This window comes from Melanerpes formicivorus, unplaced genomic scaffold (genome assembly GCF_026170545.1).
Source record: "Melanerpes formicivorus ecotype bairdi unplaced genomic scaffold, bMelFor1.0.p_v2 SCAF_38, whole genome shotgun sequence".
Classification (NCBI taxonomy): Eukaryota; Metazoa; Chordata; class Aves; order Piciformes; family Picidae; genus Melanerpes; species Melanerpes formicivorus.
In genome coordinates, this window is record NW_027142390.1 from 3,434,514 (window position 1) to 3,452,978 (window position 18,465).

At 42.7% G+C, this 18,465-nt stretch overlaps 1 protein-coding gene and 1 long non-coding RNA gene across 5 annotated transcripts in view; one reads left to right on the forward strand and one right to left on the reverse strand.

Annotated features, from left to right (window-relative positions):
* The window catches only part of PRKCD (protein kinase C delta), a 65,420-nt gene extending 50,769 nt beyond the window's left edge, over positions 1-14,651 (reverse strand). The window contains exon 1 of the mRNA XM_068157862.1: positions 14,509-14,651. The gene's annotated coding sequence lies outside the window, so the exon portion shown is untranslated. The remainder of the gene's footprint in view (positions 1-14,508) is intronic.
* Positions 13,987-18,465, forward strand: part of LOC137450886 (uncharacterized) — a 67,756-nt gene continuing 63,277 nt past the window's right edge. For 2 of the 4 annotated variants that reach the window (XR_010989674.1, XR_010989673.1), the window contains exons 1-2: positions 14,752-14,844; positions 15,080-15,153. This is a non-coding gene — a long non-coding RNA (uncharacterized lncRNA). Of the gene's footprint in view, positions 14,495-14,751; positions 14,845-15,079; positions 15,154-18,465 lie in introns of those variants that run through there. The other 2 variants (XR_010989676.1, XR_010989675.1) reach the window with 2 other exon arrangements.

Genomic DNA, 18,465 nt, shown 5'->3' on the forward strand with positions numbered 1-18,465 from the left:
CACCACCTCCCTGGGCAGCACATTCCAATGGCCAATCACTCTTTCTGTGGAGAATTTCTTCCTAACATCCAGCCTAAACCTCCCCTGGTGCAGCTTGAGACTGTGCTCTCTTGTTCTGTGGCTACTGGGGACATGGTGCAAAGGTTCTTTAGCCAACCCTTTCCACCTCCAGCTGTTCAAGCTGAACACAAATTACAAGAGTGATAATTCTATATAGCAAGGGAATGGAGAAAAGTTTGGGGAAAAAAAATAATAATCCAACATCTGATGTGCTTTGCATATAAAGATTCAGAAGCTTAGAGCACACGCCTCCAGCTCCCAGTCTTTGATCTACAAATTGTGACTCTAACTTGTGGCTGCACCAAACTCACAACAGGAGCTGCCCACAGCTTCCACCTTCCCTGTTACTGCATTTCTTCTCTAACAGACAACGAGAATATGCCTTTCTCGCTATTTCTCAGAGCAAGCATTCAGAAGACTCAAAAAGAGAAATTCTTTTTAGTTGACTGAAGATTTGCAGGCTCAGCCAACCACAACCTCAGGTAAATATGAGGATGATATGATGATGCTATTCTAGTTTTCTGCAATTGCATCAGTGTCAGAACATGGCTCCAAGTGACACTGAGCAAGAACCTAGATGGAACTTGTGGTAAGATTAATCTACAAAGCCTTTTCAGCTTCTTTTCAGAGATGACAAAGCCCTCTCTGGTGCTCATTTTGTCCCTGCCTTATTAACACACCTGCATGGGCACAAAAGATGAGAACTCTTCATGTAAAGCCTAACTTCAAGGAAAGGAAATCTCTCAGAAACTTCATATAATAAAGTCTCAGAAAATGCACAAGAAAACTCAAAAGTGTCAAAACTATTTGCTTTTTCCTGAGGTGCTGGCAGAAACAATTATTTCATTTGGTCTCTGGACTTGATGCAATGTTGTACACTGTTGATTACATGGAAATCTCTCCAGTTTCCTACAGAGAAGGGCTCAGGCAGTGCGAGGCTAGAAGTGGGGATTTCTTTGCAGCACACTGGGTTGAGCTCAGCATGATCCCTTCTAAGATGCTGGATGAGAGCGAAGAGCAGTAACGCTGTCAGACAGCTCTCCACTTGCCCTGCATGAGATGGGGCTGGCAGCAGAGCACACAAGATGACAGCCCCCATGGGGTCCCTCAACCAGGCATCTGCACTCAAGCTATTACAATAGGAAAAACAAGCAAACTGAAGAAAACTTGATGCATTACCCATGATTTTCTGGGCAAGCAACAAGCCAAGGAACATACCCAAACTACACAACATATTAGGGGTCAAGCAGAACAGTTCTGCTATCCGGTACAAAAATTACTCTTGCTGTCGTATCTTTTCAGAGTCCTAAATCCAACTCCCATTACTTCTCTGCTGCTTGCCTCCATTGCTCCATGCATGTAGATAGAGCTATGCTATGTCATTTATACATGGGCTTTAAAACAGTTACAAAGTACAGAAGAGGATGTACTGCAAAGTGTTTTGTAGCTTTGCAAACCTCCTAACAAACTACTTTGGGGATTTAATGGTTAAGCAATTCCACAGGGGTATGAAGCAGACTTTGGAAAATAGAACAGTGACATTGAGAATGCTCTTCTTCATATATGTACTGCAACTTCATCCACTAGAATGCCAAATAAGAGCTAAAGGATCACAGGAATAGTATCACAAGTACCAAGTAGGCCTGTTTTAAAGTTACTTTTAACTCTTACTAGGCAGCAGGGTGCTCTTAGCAACTAAAGAACAACTAAATGCAGCATAATAAGGATATGTTCTCCCATCTTGGTCTGCCTGGGACACCTTGCCTAAAGCAAATGTTTTGAATTATATGAGTCTGGCATCCTTTTTATTTCTGCTCTTAAGAAGATAAAATGCTAGATACAGCTGTCTTTCCTTTGAAGTATGTGAGTGCTCATACTAGTGCTTCACCAGTGTCTGAGAAGCGTTAAGCGTGCAGCCTAGCTTGGAGAGCTGTTAATTCAAAACAGAGCTGTGTAACACTCATGGTTAGTTTAAAGCAAACAAATAAAACATCCCTCTGTTGAGGCTTACTCAACCTTTTTAGTATTAGCATCGGTTTATTCACTGGAAAGCGGTGCGAAGTAGCAGCAAGACAATCAGATTTGTGAACAAGAAACAAAAGACGACCAAAACCCGTAACACAAGCAGGTATGTTTTTAAATCTAGACAACAAATAATGACAGAATCCTTACACAGCCCTCCAAATAAGTAAAAAACCCTCCAATATTCAAGCATGCTATCATTATGGGTATCAAATGACCTAAAAGGATTTAGAGCCTTTTTCCTCACTCTCTATAGAAGCACACAGAAATTTCTCCAGCAAATGACACTCCAGTAATTGACAGTTACATTTAAGGAACTAAAATTAATTGGTTTTTTTTTTTTACCTACTGTCTGACTTCCATTACAGGAATCAGGGATGTTATTAAGAAGTCTTGTAACAAAACCAAAACAGTAATTTTCTGTTTGTCTGCGTGCCTTTGGCAAAAGTGAACCCATACTATGTCACAGCTTTCAGAATATTCTGAGCTTTAAAAAAGTACTTCCATTCTAGGTCATTACAGCCAAAGAATACTGCTGATAAGCAAAATCAGTTTTCTTATCAACTAGATGAAGCTCAGCTCCTTGCTGCTCTGACAATTAATTTATGATCATTTATTTCATGGGGCTAGAAGGGGTAGAAGGGGTTTCTTCCAAGATATTTTTCCACTTCGAGTTCTAAATCATTTTACAAGTCATCTATCAGTCAAGTTGACCTTTGCTCCAGCAGCAGCAGTAGCACTTGTATCTACACAAGTGGCAAAGCAGTGTAGAAGTGTTTAGAATTAGTCAGTTTGCATAAGCTTTTGTATTTAACTGCATCAATGTAACAGACAAAGTGGAACACCACATACACTTACACAAGGCTTAGCTGTGATAAGCTGACTTAGCTTGGATAAAGTAAAACTGGTGGAAGGCATTTATAATAATGCTATCCAATTTAACTAAATACATTTTGGCCTAGCTACATTAAATACCTATATAAGACCTTATTTTCTTCAGTGAGAAGATGGAGGGAGATTGATTGCTAAGTTAGCTATAATCATGTATTATAGAAGGTGATCTGCTAGCTCATCCCTGGGAAAACAAAAATCATTAAAACAAAAATCTTCCCCAGATTTTTATGCAACACGAAGTATTTATCCCAAGTGTAAAGCACTGGGAAATGCTGAAAAAGTCCCACAACTGTTTTAAGAGCTTGGAAAGAAAACAAAGTAAAATAACAATAATAAAAGAATTAAAATAGTGTAATATAGTTCTTAAAGTACATCAAATTCTGCTCCATGATCCAATTCTCAACTTGAATTTTGTTTGTAGCATTGATATACATACTTAAAGACCATTTAGAATAAACCAGGTTGGAAGAGACCTTCAAGATCATCGCGTCCAACCTATCAACCAATCCAACCCACCTAAACAACTAATCCATGGCACCAAGCACCCCATCAAGTCTCCTCCTGAAAACCTCCAATGACAGTGACTCCACCACCTCCCCAGGCAGCCCATTCCAATGGGCAATCACTCTCTCTGTATAGAACTTCTTCCTAACAGCCAACCTAAACCTCCCCTGGCGCAGCCTGAGACTGTGCCCTCTTGTTCCGGTACTGGCTGCCTGGGAGAAGAGACCATCATCCACCTGTCTACAACCTCCTTTCAGGTAGTTGTAGAAAGCAACAAGGTCTTCCCTGAGCCTCCTCCTCTCCAGGCTAAGCAACCCCAGCTCCCTCAGCCTCTCCTCATAGGGCTTGTGTTCCAAACCCCTCACCAACTTTGTTGCTCTTCTCTGGACTCATTCCAGCAAGTCAACCTCCTTCCTAAACTGAGGGGCCCAGAACTGGACACAGGACTCGAGGTGCGGCCTAACCAGTGCAGTGTACAGGGGCAGAATGACCTCCCTGCTCCTGCTGGCCACACTGTTCCTGATGCAGGCCAGGATGCCATTGGCCCTCTTGGCTGCCTGGGCACACTGCAGGCTCATGTTCAGCCTTCCATCAACCAGCACCCCCAGGTCCCTCTCTGCTTGGCTGCTCTCAGCCACTCTGACCCCAGCCTGTAGCTCTGCATGGGGTTGTTGTGGCCAATGTGCAGAACCCAACACTTGGATGTGTTCAATCTCCTGCCCTTGGACTCTGCCCATCTTGCAATTAAAAAAAAATAGATCTAACCAAATCTCTACCACATTTAAAAATGTGGTAGTTTATATATATAAAAAAAGATATATTTGTATTCCTATAATTCCACACTTCACTTATGCTTTACTTATGATTATATATTCACTAACTGCATTAATATGCACGTTAATTAAGCAGTATTTGGAATCCAGTATGCTATTTCAATAATATATGCTTGAAACTCAGCTGTGAATAAGACAGACACTAACTCCACAGAAAAAAACACACACAAATGAAAGTACTTTTCAGCCAAAATTTGGCCCTTCAAAGAAATAAGATATTAAGGTTGTAATGCATATTACATGTCTATGAATCGGCATTGAAGACTTCCTGCCAAGACTTTTTTCTTTAGAAAGGAGAAAGGAATACTGCTACTTTATACTTAAAAATCAAAATACAGACCTGAGAAGCTGAACATATTGCTGCAAGAAATTAGCAGCTCCCTGCTCCAAAGTTTTGAAATCAGGCTCACACAGCACAAGGCTCTTGTGATGGAAAGATTTGGCTCACAGTTATTAACCAGTTAAGAGAATAAGTAAACAGGCAACAGATAAACAGACAAGAAGTAGAGGAGATGGAAACTAAAAGCAGATTTTGGTCACAAGAGGGCCTTTGATATGTACTCTTCTCCAGCTAGGAGATGCAATAAAGAACAACTCAACATAGGAAGAGATAATGAAGCGCTGGACTGTTCTGGCTTCTCTTCCCACTCCTTATAGATGCATCTATATAAACTTCCAAGCAAATAAACATTTCTCTTTGCTGCAGCTGCCACCCACTGGAAAAGGAAAGCAACATTGATTCCAAACTGTAATACCCTAAATAGGTCAGAAAACCAATCTAAGTAGAGATTATATTAGACCTTTGGCATTGCCTTGAAAATTTTAGTGGCACTGCTAGAAATAATCTTGCACATCAAACTGAAACAGAAAACAGAATACAGTAACACACCAGAGCTACACTTTCTCTCCCTGCCCCAGCTCCACTGGCAGGCATTTGGGTTGTATTGCAAAAGTTTTGGAGGGAAGCTGGGGTGAAGGAAGATGAATTTGGAGTACAAAGGCTGGCAGCATCCCTTTGACAATCATGGAGCAGCAAGGTCAAGCAGGATCACATAGCCAGGCAGGTCTCACCATACTGCACTGTGCTCCAGGTCTGTCTCTATACTCATACGGCTGCTCTCTCTCATGCTTGCTTTTACAACAGTAATCCATCAACTTCCTTGCCTAAACAGCAGCTTTCCCTCATTGACAACACCTGTATTTCCTTCAGTGGACACATAATGTGGGTGTCTGTGGTGCAGGAAGTTCCAGATCCAACAACTTAACTTTTTAAGAAAGATCATGGTGGAGAGGCTTGCTGAAAAAGACAGCACAGGCTGCAACAGAGCATTATCATCCACTTCATAGAAAACTTCTTGCAGCGTCAGATAAAATAAACATACAAACACCAAAAGTGCTTACCTAGGATAGCAATAGGAGGTACTTGCATGCAATGACAGCAGTGCTACATCATGTTACACAAATGCAACAAAACTCCCTCTTAACTGGTACAGACTCCTGCAGGCATGCAATTCCGGGGACCCTGCACTGAGGCTGTGATGGCTCAACCAGGGAAGCCAGCGCTGAGACCACTGGCAATCCAACCTGAAAGATATTGCCACACCCTGTCTTCCTGTAGAACAAAATCCCAGCCTCCCCTGAGACCAAATACATGGGGGGAGATAGGCTTCAGAGAACCTGATATATTTAATATATTCTCAAGTGTATATGCAATGAAGCAAGTTTTACCAACAGAATAGCTACCCTTCAATTATGGATGAGCTGAGAGAATTATAAATTGATTGCAGGTTTTCTCACTGTAAGGATCTAAGGAAATTGGAAGGAGAGGGAAAAAAAAAAAGGCAGCCTAAGAATCCAATACACACCCTGTGAGGATTAGCAAGCAGACCTATAATTCCTTTGGTCTAAACCACATACTTCTTCAAAAAGGCCTGTAGGGGGGGAAAAAAAATTTACCAGGAAAAAACTATCTGGCAATATTCCCCTCATAAAACTCCTCTTCTGCTCTTGTAAAGGTGCAGTCCCAAAGGGGAACAACTTCACTGGACTTGCACAATAAAAGATGTTTCTTTCACAGGGCAGAGTAAGGGCCAAGATACTTGTCAAAGTTGTACTACTGCTTCAAGCTTTGTCTTCATGCTCTCTAGTTCCTTGACATTTTTTTTTCCTAAGCAGGGCACAAATGCTCTCTACTGATCCCTGGTTTTACCCGTCCTTCTCTAATTCTTGTGCTAGGCTTGAAGAAACCAGGTAACTGTGGGTGCTGGAGTCTACTTTTTAGCTGAGAGAATGGGAGAAGACTAGTTCAAATGCTGATGGTTCACTGCACTCAGATCACAGCAAAACTGGATGCATTTTAGCTCTTAAACTACTTGAAAGAGTTTAGCTCTTGCCCATGGGATGCTGCTTCCTTGATAAAGCTTGTCAAACAGAAACTGTTAAGTGTTAGCTCCTGTCAGTTATCAAGGAACACAGGCAAATGTGTCCCAACATACAAATCTGCCCTGGATATTTGGCAATCAGCTTCCCAAGTCATTGTCAAGAATAGTTCAGTAAAGGTTACAGTCATTGTCCAACATACACATAAGGGAACAGCTAAACTCATGTTGAGCAATTCACAGCTCAGCATGAACACAACATTAACGGAACAGCACACTAGATGTGGAAGTGTGATCATCATTGCTCAGTGAGTGCAAGAACCAGACTATTAAAAAAAAAAACTTCAAAAAAACCCCCAAACCAGGTGTTTATCAATACTGAAAGAATCTATAATCAAATAGACTTCTTTGGATGCAGAGATATCTGTATGACTGAGGGTTTCAAATCCAGATTTCTTATTTAATCTATAAAAGGAACAGAGTTCGTTACCAAAATGAAAGACCCTGGCAGCACCTACATGATGCAAGTCATAGTATCATAGTATCAGTCAGGGTTGGAAGGGACCACAAGGATCATCTAGTTCCAACCCTCCTGCCATGGGCAGGGACACCCCACACTAGATCAGCCTGGCCAGAGGCTCGTCCAGCCTGGGCTTAAACACCTCCAGGGATGGGGCCTCTACCACCTCCCTGGACAACCCATTCCAGGGCTTCACCACTCTCATGGGGAAGAACCTCCTCCTCACATCCAGCCTGAATCTCCCCACCTCCAGCTTCGTTCCATTCCCCCTAGTCCTATCACTACCTGAGATCCTGAGCAGTCCCTCCCCAGCCTTCCTGTAGGCCCCCTTCAGATACTGGAAGGCCACAATGAGGTCACCTGGGAGCCTTCTCTTCTCCAGAGTGGACAGCCCCAACTCCTTCAGTCTGTCCTCGTAGGAGAGGTGCTCCAGCCCTCTGATCAGCCATTTGTGCTCTCTCTTACAGGAACATACACTGAATACATTTTTAAAAATAAGCAAGAATAAATCCTAATTTCACAAGTGTTTCCCAGTGAAATATTCTGACTCACAACTGTGTTATTTAGCAAACAAAGCATTTTCTCCAGTTCAGCGGGCACTAATAAAATCAGTAAATCCTAAATACTCAGTTTGGTTACACAGTCATGCTAACAAAATGCAATCACCCAGAGGCATTACAAAACATACCATGAAAATCTTGAGACAAAATACACAGAGCAGTCAGGGTCGTATTTCAAACATGACAGTCTTTCAAAGTTATTGCACTGTCTGTCATTTTCCTTGAGAATACAAGATAAGAACATACAATGGGCCCTACTTACTTGTGGCTGGACTGTATCTTTTTCCCCCTATCTTTTTATCCTATTTTTTGTTGTTGTTTTGTGTTTTTTTTTAAAGAGGGACTGGTTCTTCTAAGAAATAATTACAAAATTCCTCTTTTGTTCCAACAAGAATCAAATGCGGTCTCCTAGAAAAGCACAGTTCAATCACCACAACGTGTTAGCAATAGCTTAGCTACAACGCTTTTGTACTCACTGGGGAATTTCCCAGAAAAAGGCAGACTGCAGGAGCCAAGCTCAACCTTGAGTTTGGCTGCCAGATATTTTTGATCATCTTTTCAAGTTTAACCATCTATATCTTCAAAAAAAAAAATAAAATCTAGCTATGAGTTACAAAAAAAAAGAGCTTACTATCAGAAAGAAAAATGAAAAATCTGCTATCACAAACAAAAATCCTTCTTCACTTAAGCTGTTCCTTATATTGAATATTGATACATTAGATGCCCTGAAAGAAATCAGACATCATCAGTATGAGGAGGAACAAAATGGTACTGACTGAACATGCAGATTTCATGAGCTCCTTCAGCAGAAGCTAAGGCAAACCGCAGTTCCTCAAGAAACCAGAGAATATGACAAAGAATCAAATATGCAAACAAGGATTTTATTACATCTCTAACAAATAGGTGTTTGGGGGAAAAAAAAATAAATTATTTTCAAACACTCCAGAAGTGACTCCACACTTGAGTGCTAAAAAAGCCCATGCAGTTTTCTCACTGTCATCTCATCATTACAGATCTGTCACACAATAAACAGTGGGGCTAAACCAACACAGGCCTAGGCTTTCAGCTCCAAATCAGTAGCATGCACGACTTCATAGATCAGGGGTGGGAAAAGAGCTGAGGATGAAATTTAGATTTACCACATAAGTGTCAAGATAGGCTATATTTATACTGGGGAGCTAACCAAGTCTATAAATAGGTAAATCATTTATGAGGCTGCAAAAGACTAAACATAATGCAAACCAAAGCCATTCATGCACAAACAGAGATGCCATTTTAAAGTTTTCAGCCATCCAGTAGATGAGAAAAGATACTAATTCAGACAACCCTGACAGCTTCTCTGGGCCCAGTGAGGGGGAAGGGACTTCAGCCCCCAAACACCTCTCCAGCAAAGAGGGGCACTTTTACTATGCTGCTTGGGAAGAGCTTGTTTTAGTGGGGTCTCTGCCATACATACAATACCACCTTGACCTATTAACCAGTTTCCTAGGAGCCATCCCAACTTCACTCCTAGTGGGTAAAAAGTGAAACGTTTCAACCAAACAAGACCACAGTTTGCTCACGGCTCAAGGAAAAGTATTAGGAATAGCAAAGTAGAAATACATGTTGCATTATCTGTTGCGTTGTCGAAAGAGGGTAGAATCTTGGAATTCAAGATAATCCTGTTCAGGGGCATATATAGAGAGGGTCTGCCTTTTTTTCTTTTTAATTTCTGATGGTTGGCTGATCAAATGATCAGACACCAAGCACACACCCTTCTCCCTTAACAGTCAGGCAACTATCATAGAAGGCTTACATGTTTAATGTACATCATAGTATCAGTGAGGGTTGGAAGGGACCACAAGGATCATCTAGTTCCAACCTCCCTGCCATGGGCAGGGACACCCCACACTAGATCAGCCTGGCCAGAGCCTCGTCCGGCCTGGACTTAAACACCTCCAGGGACGGGGCCCCAACCACCTCCCTGGACAACCCATTCCAGGGCTTCACCACTCTCATGGGGAAGAACTTCCTCCTTACCTCCAGCCTGAATCTCCCCACCTCCAGCTTCATTCCATTCCCCCTAGTCCTATCACTACCTGAGATCCTGAGAAGTCCCTCCCCAGCCTTCCTGTAGGCCCCCTTCAGACACAAGTTTCATTATCTGTGATGGTCACTCCCAGATTTTATGAATCATATTTATTATGATATGAACACCACCTCTGCTTAAATACTCTTAAATCGACTTTTCCAGATAGAGAATCACACTCAATGGCAAAGGAATTACCAAGAAATGTTAGTTTTTCCAAGGGGATACTATAAAATGTAGTCTGTGGGTTTATGCCCTTTCTTAGCTTAAGAAATAGTTTTTAGGAGTTGATTTTATGACCTGCCTCTTTGATTTGCAGCCATATATATACATCTGTGCTACATCATTTCCATCTTTCAGTCAGAAACTGTCATATCTATCATCAATCTGGAAAAGGCACCAACTCTTTCAAAAGATAACTAACTTTATGGATGCCAGGGCACCTTGCTGTCACTGGAAGGTTCACATAATGTTCCACCTGCATAAATTTTAATTAAAAATAAAAAAAGCCAACAGAAAATACCAGAAACACTCAGATATACGCAGCAGACATCCATGCTCTGTGTCAGTGTTACTTGCAATAATGGAGTGTGGTCTAGACCAGACCACAAAAAAAAACCCTGCACCACTCTTGCCAAGGCCAGATTTGTGAGGTCCCCACTACTCATGTGCCAAATGTTTAATTTCTCAGCTTTTCCTGGTGTCTCTGGTAACAGAGGTGGCAGACTGGTGATGCTTCCAGTCTTAAAGGCAGTATATATCATCTACGCGACCCTACAGCGTTAGAGGCAGTACACTGCTACCTACAGACAAAGACACTTGCAAAATTACTCAAACATCACAAAAACCTAATAGGGTAGCTCTGCCTTAGAGAAGTAATGCCCCTTTAAGAAAGCATAAAAAAACTCTTACAGGTTGAAATAATTGTCTTTTAAATGAGAGTATAACACAAGCCATTACACAATTATTTTACCAAGGTTACAAAGAGCCCTCCCAGACTCATCTCTGTTAATTGCATCTTTGCAAAAAGCACAGCCAAGAGGATGCAGAATGATTACTGCTAATGTACTCCCCAAATAGCTCTGAATGGGCACAAGTAGCTTTCTTCCTTTCCCTATTCCTGCTCATCCTCCTTTGGCAGCACACAGAGCTCTACAGAACCAAATTCTGCACTTAGATTATGCAGGAAGATGCCATGTCTTGGAGCAAGGAAAGCAGTCAGGAAAAAAAAAAAGACAAAAAACAAAAAAAAGACAGAACGACTACTCTTCTGGTGCTTTTTAGGTGGCATTTGGTCAGAACCCGATAATCATGATGGCAAAGCTGCATTTAAAGTAAGGATAATTGCAGAATGAAAAATCACATGGCCTTTCTCATACGTGGAAGATTAACAGAGGATTTGGTTCCTAAGGAAACCAGTCAGACCCCAGACTCAGTAGGTATATCCCCTCTTAGCATATTTTCATTCAGCTCAGGCTCATCTGCAATAAACATTTCAATCCCAAACCTATTCCTTTCTTCCTCCGGTCTTTTTACAGTACGTTAAGTATACACTTCATAAATGCCATGGACAGGATGGGGGACTATTGGTACATAATGCATTTGGACTGCACCATGAAGAGACACACCTGAATTAGCTTTAGAGATCTCAAATACCTGTGTCAGTGAACCCAGAACAGGCACATACCTCAGTGCTGGCCAACACCTGTGAAATATTTACACTGTACGAGCCACACTGAGGCTTGCGCTGCTGCAGCGTCTCTGGAGAACATCTGGACTGAAATGAACTTTGATATATCCACACGTGCTATGGTCCCACCTCTAGGTGCAGTGCAGCTGGTGCAGCAAGAGGTGAGGAAGGGGCTTCTTTTCAGGAGCAGCAGCCAGAGCTGGGCTCTGGCCAAACAACTCACCCACACGGCAAAGGATTTGTGCCTGTGCTCTGTGCTTCATACAGAAAAGACGATGGATGGCTAAACTATTAAGCCCTGAAGTACTTAACTGACATGAATTTTAATTGTAAAGTCTGTATCTTTCAGGCATCAAAACAGGTTCAGAGGCCTGAAAGATTCCATGCTTTTCCCAGGAAATCAGCTATGTTGATAAAAGATGTCCATCTTTCCAGGTTTCACTGTTATTCCCTCAATCTATACAGCATCAAACAGCCAAGTTCTCTTTGAAAGATTATTTGAAGATTTCTCTTGAAGAAAAGTAGCTACAAAATTTCCTAGTTCAGAAATAATTCCTAGTTTTAAAAGAAAAGATACTCTGTAAAGAAGGAGTCCAACTATGCTGTGAGACCAAAAAGGCAAAATTATCATGCTATTTCACTGTTCCCTTCAATAAGGAAATTATGGTGCTACTGTATAATTATGCCTAATGAAGAGGTGCATGATAATTCATTAAATACAGAAAGGGGGGGAAAAAAATTCAGAATGACCTCTTGTCTGGTGAGAACAATATGAGCATCTTCCTGATCTCACACACATTCACCAAATAATTACACTTATTAAGCACACACACCCCCCAGAGCTGTGTAACAGAGTATAGCTCCCTATATGTTTGTATCAGCCACTGAGTGGCAGCAATTCCTTCATACCTAAATGGGAATTACAAGATGTAGGATGAAAATATCGAAGTACTGCTAACTCAATTCTTTTGTGCTCCCTCCAAATTGTTTTAGTTCTAGCATCACATACAACGAGTGCCTAGTGAAATACCTTGTTATGCATTTCAGTGTTTTAACTGTTGAGGTTTCCAAAATTACGTACTTCATTCTGATCACCACGCTTCCTCAGAAGTTTCCTATGTTGAATTTTACATAAGAATAACATTGAGTAAAACTATGTGGATCAAGGAAATTACCCCTCCCCACCCCCCCAGCATTTCATAATTTCTTAAACTAAAGCACAGAGCTATATTTTATTATGAAACCCATAGGGAGGGTCTGATATGTCTATACATTACACACACATATATGTGTAATACACATATACACATACATATATATTGCAGCCTTTTGTTTGCTTGTTTCATTCAGTTATTTGTAGGTTCCTATAGTATTGCCTTGGGGTGACTGTAATCAGTCTAAAGACAAACACCTGATTTTTAAATACAGCCATTTTCAGGAACTAAAATAAACAGGAAATGCTGTATATACTTTTTTTTTAACAAAAATGTATTCATTAATTATTGCTTAACCAGTTAAGAAGCACTTATTAATCTCTTTTTCAGAAGGCTATATTGGTTACACTTGGTTATAGCTTCCTCTTTAACCAGTACAATGCTGCACAGCATTCTTTGCTAGATGGAAAGCAAATGAGTTTATTGCTGACTTACTACATTGCTAACAGACTAATAACTGTATAGACTAATAACCGTATGAAGCCATGTCCCAAATAAGATTTAAAAGAAATTAAAGACGCAGCAGGATTTTGACACAGAGTGTGTAGAGTTGTTAAACGCCAATTCAGGGTTTAAATCTCTAAACCTAGGAAAAGATGGAGCATGAGATCTGGTTATCCCACACCTGCCTTTCTGCCGATTCAGTTCTGCCCCGGGAAGCATCCAAACGTCAAGAGATGGGATACAGGACAACGTATCCCTTGCACATAAATCTCTTGCAAGACCTCCCAGGTCCAGATTAACAGTCTGCTCTGTGCTACTTGAACAATCCAGAAGTGAAGTGGTGCAACAGTCACAGCCCACAAGTAAACAGATGTCAGATGTAACCGCAAAATGCCAGAATTTCAATACTTCACACCCTAATGCAAACGGGGAATTCTCTAGCAATGAGCTGAAAATTGGTTTTTAAGAGATGCAGCCTGGCATAGACACGACAGCAACAGGCATTCCTGCGCCTTGGTTTCTTATTGTCTGTCGCCATTCAGCTGGAAACCTGACCATTTAAAAGACCACGCATTTCGTCTGCTTCTAACTCACTGTCGTACAGGAGACAGAAACCGAGAATCAAGGCGGCTGGGTGGGGGGCAAAAGAAAAACGAAACAACAAACACCAACCAACCAACAAAACCTTGATATAATCACACTTGGCATTTCTGCTACGAGGAAACTCCAGGTTTCTGTCAAGGACCACGGGGATCTCCCCATCTCCCCACACGGGGCACGAGCCTCTCCCTCCCGCCAACGCTCCAGCGGTGCTCGCCCGTCCCTCCGGCCGGAGCCTGACAGACTTTCCCCGCACAAGGTCGCGCCTCCCCGCAGATCGAACGAGCCGGCCCCATCCAAAGTAACTCCGAACTCGGCGACGGGGAGGTTCTAGCGGACGAAGTCCGCGGGCGGGCCAGGGCCCCGGGACTCCCGCTGTAGCCCCCCGCCCCAGGGCGCGGAGCCCAACATGGAGGCACGGCTGAGGAGGAAGCCCCGCGGCAGCCAGCGCTTCGGTGCCGGAGGCAGCCCCGCCGACTCCGTCCCCGCAGCCCCACCGGCCGGAGCTGCTCAGCCTGCCCACCCCTCAAGTCCAACCCACCGGGACTGAGTACAGCGGCGGAAGAACCAGGCACCTTTTTCTCCACTGGGAGCCCCACGGAAACCAGCCCAGCCGGAGGGAACCAGAGACCATATCGCTTCCTCATTCACCCCGCGCCAGGCGGGGCAGGAACTGCCAGGCACCGAGAGCCCCATGCCGAAAGCAGGTACAGGCACTCACCTGCTTCCAAAGAATCCTCAGGGACCGCGGCCGCCGCCGAATTTCGGGCACCGTCCCGAGTGAAAAAGCGAGGGAGTAACTGAGCGAAAAAGAAAGGCAGCTAGTGGGTCCCCGCCGCCACGGCCCGGCCCGGCCCGGCTCGGCGCTCCCCGCCCCCTGCTCCGCCCACGGGGCGCAGCTGCGAGCCGCGCTCACCTGCTGCCGCCGCCCCCGGGCCGCTGGCTCCGCCCCGGAGGTGCTGAGGAGAGGTGACGGCAGCGTGCCTAGAGAGAAGGTGGTGGTCGGCAGTATCCTGTCTTTCTGTTGCGGTTCATTCGTCTGTCGCTGGAGGTGGCTGTATGTGCGACCGCCTTAGTCCTCACTTTGGTGGCAGTCTGTGCTGGCCAAGCGCCAGCGTCCTGTCCCGCGGCGGGCGGTGTAGGCGAAGGGCCCTCACCGCGCCTTGGCGCGGACCTAGGTGGGGTGGTGGGGCCGCGGCCGGGGCAGTCGTGCTGCTGCGGGTGCTGATCTGCGTTTGGGAGGAGGAAATTACTATTTTTTTTTAATGGTACATTTTTTGTGGTCTTGGTAGTTTTTGTCCACTGATCGCCGAGATGTGAAAAGCATCCGAGTTTGAGGAGCTGGAGCTTGGCTAGAGAGTCCTCGGTATGTCCCTGCCCGCCAGGAGGGCCATGTGCCCTTCTTCTACACTTGCACTGCCAGGGTTTTGTTTAAGTGTTCTCGGCGGCTGGAATGCCATGGAGGTTGTTGGGGCCAGAGCTGGGTAGGCTGCAGCTCCATGAGCGCTACTGTCACCTCAGGGGTGGCCTTAGCTGATGTGCTGAGGCCTTCACAGGGCATTCAAGGCCCTAGCCGGGGCTTCCCTCCATTTTGTACTGTGCTCCAAATAACGGAGCTTGGGTTTTTTTTTTTTAACCCTTCAGTACTGCCATCATTAGGGTTAAAATGAGATATTTGAGGAATGGATTTCTTCACAGAAATGTGTGAAGTGTAAGGACCAGAGAAGGCACATCCATGCTTCTTCAACAGGAGTCCAAGCAAAACTTTGTCATCATTTCTTAGCTCACACAGTTCAGGTGTAATTACTTTGACATTTTCATCTCAAATGACCTCATTCTGCCCTAGATGAAAGCAGTGATGAAAAGAGTGGGGGTTTGTGCCTCTGCAATGATTGCTGTGGTGAGTGGGTGTTTCCCCAGGCAGGTGCAGGTCAAGGTGTGCAGCTGAGGGTGTTGAACGTTGCTGGAGGCTGTGACCCAGCTGTTAGTTGGCTGAAGAGTCATCTCTAAAAAGCCACATTCCACCTGTTTGGTGCCCATCTTTCCAGAATATTTCAGTTGATACTCCTAAAATAACTCTGAAGTTACTCAATTGTTCTGCCTGCCATCAAATCTGAATCCGATGTGTAAGTAAACCAGCCCTGGCACAGTTTGTTTCATTTGAAGTAACTTATTTTAAAACAAACTCACTGTCAACTGAGAGTTTGAGTGGACATAATGATAATCACAATTTGTGCAAAAGCAGTGGAGCAGTCATCTTGGGTCATTTTTTACATCTCCTGCAAATTAAACTATGTAGTATTTTGTACAGATGCTCTTGTGCTGGATTAAGTGTGTAAATTTTTTAATTGGAAAATATAAATAAGCCTCTGTCCCAAAGCAGGAAAATGTTATCTGGTGAGCTGTAATTCTGTAATAAATTGCATGAGGATCCTCATTTAAAATTACATAGATCTGCTGTTATACTGGAATCTGAAGAACTTCATATGCATGAGCAGTTAATAGACTTTGTGTTATAAGAGCAAAACTATAACTACAATGAATGAGAGGTGGGGAAAACCAAAAGCTAACTGTGGCCAAGCAGTTTTCCTTGTTTCAGTACTTCCAGTGAAGTTTGGCAAAACAAAGTGCTTTGAAAAGCATTTAATCTAATTCCATGTTCTTTGAGTATTTAATGGAATATAAATGGTTAGAGTCCACTTTGTTTTGTGACCCTACCATATAATGTTGCAGCAAGCCATTTGTTAACTGGTTGCAGTTCAATTATTAAGAGCACCACTTCAGCCAGTCTTTTCTTGTTTGGATTGTAAAAAATTATGCAAGGTGTAAAGAGATTTGGGGTTTATGCCTTTGTTTGGGTTCAGATTGAATTGGGACTGAGTGAAGACATAAAGATTTGATTAACAGGAAATAAAACAGAGGAGCTTCTCAGCTGTAGAGAAATGTGGCTTTAGAAGTTTGAGGCGTTTCCTGGTACTGAGACTTTCTTGCTGATTATTTTCTGTTGTCTTGCTTTTAATACACAGCAGTACAAAATGCATTGTAATGCTCTTACATTTGGAGATTGTCTTCAGAATAGATTCTAATGCAGCTCAGAAGGCTTTATTAACACATTTTACAGGCAATAGAGCTGAAAAGGGGATGAAAAACAGTTATTTCTGAATAGCCTTTAGCAGTGCTCTGTGTCACCTTCTAAGTAAATGGTAAGGCATGATGCATTTCCTTGAGATTGCAATGTAACTATTGGAAAATAGGATGTCAGTCACAAAACTGGGCACAAAGACATGGCATCACTGTCTGTGGTTATTTTTTTTTTTCCTGAAATGTACTTTTAGACATTTTATTTTAGATCAACTTGAGACTCTTTTCCTTTTATGTTTCATATCTCTGGCAGATGGATAGACAGCCCAGTATCTCCCAAACCCATGGGAAAGCACTCCTCTGGGACAGGAAAACTGGGGAGGAGATGTGCTACCAAATCCTGCAGCTGGATTTTTCCCATCCAGGAAACCTGCTTTTCCAGTTAATTTTTGCTGTATGACATGATGATGCTAAGGGACTAAAGACCCTTCCATATGCATAGATTTTTGTTGTTTTAAGTGATAGACGTTTCTACAGCAAATTCAACTGAAAAAAATTGTATTGAAAGCTAAGAACTTGTTCCCTGAAGATTTCAAAGTTGGACTGGCACAAAACAGTGTCCCAAAAGTGTGTAACCATGTTTTGTGAGTTGAATTGCTGTATCTACAGTACCTGATTTTAATTTAGATGGCAGATACTTGATTCATGCAAAGATGTTCACTTACATAGAAGTGTCATTTCAGAACAGAAAATAGTCATGGCAGTTATTGCTAAGTTCTTTTTCACAGCCCTGCTTTGCAACAGGACTTCATTGGTCTCTCTTTCCCAAGTCTAACCACCAAATGCCTTCTCTCATTTCCTCTTTTCTGATAGCAGTGGGGGGTGTGAGTAGAAGAGTATGGTGGTAATGGGAGTTTCCACTCATTGCCATCTATATGGGTCTGTGGTCAACCATGTGAATTCACTTTTTAAAGTGTTTTGAACATTGTGCTGTCATTTATTCAACCTCTTAAGGTTGAGGTCAGAGGCTTGTGTTCTTCATAATACCTTTCCTCCAGTTTTAAAAACTTTTTTCTTTGAAGGATGTGAACTCTTTATGGATTAGCAATTACATAGATGCTGAATTTGGTCATAAGAAGGTGTGGCTGCCATATATCTTTAGATTCATGTTGAAGTGAAGCAAGTTAGCCTTCCTGTTCTGAAGTCTTGTAACTTTATCAGTGCTTTTGATAATGATATTAATTTCTGCTGCTTATCTTTGCAGGTTTTACATTGACTAAGGAAAGTTGTTGATGTTTTGTTTTTTGTATTAGCATGCCATTTCTAGTGACTTGCAGCTGAGTTGGCCTTTCCTAATTTTTAAGGGTTTCCTTCTGTACATGTTGCATGTGAGGTAGTTGCTATGCCTGTGCAGAGCTGTAGCTGGGTCAGGAAGGCTATCTGTAGGTGAGACACTGTGGTTAGGCACATTTAAGAGAAGCTATCATCTCTCTATTTAAATGTACTGTGTTTTACAGCTCATGATTGCATAACATTTTGTGCTTATTAGAGTTTAAAGAAGAAGAGGGATTTTTTTTTTCTCCTGAAAGATGATGTG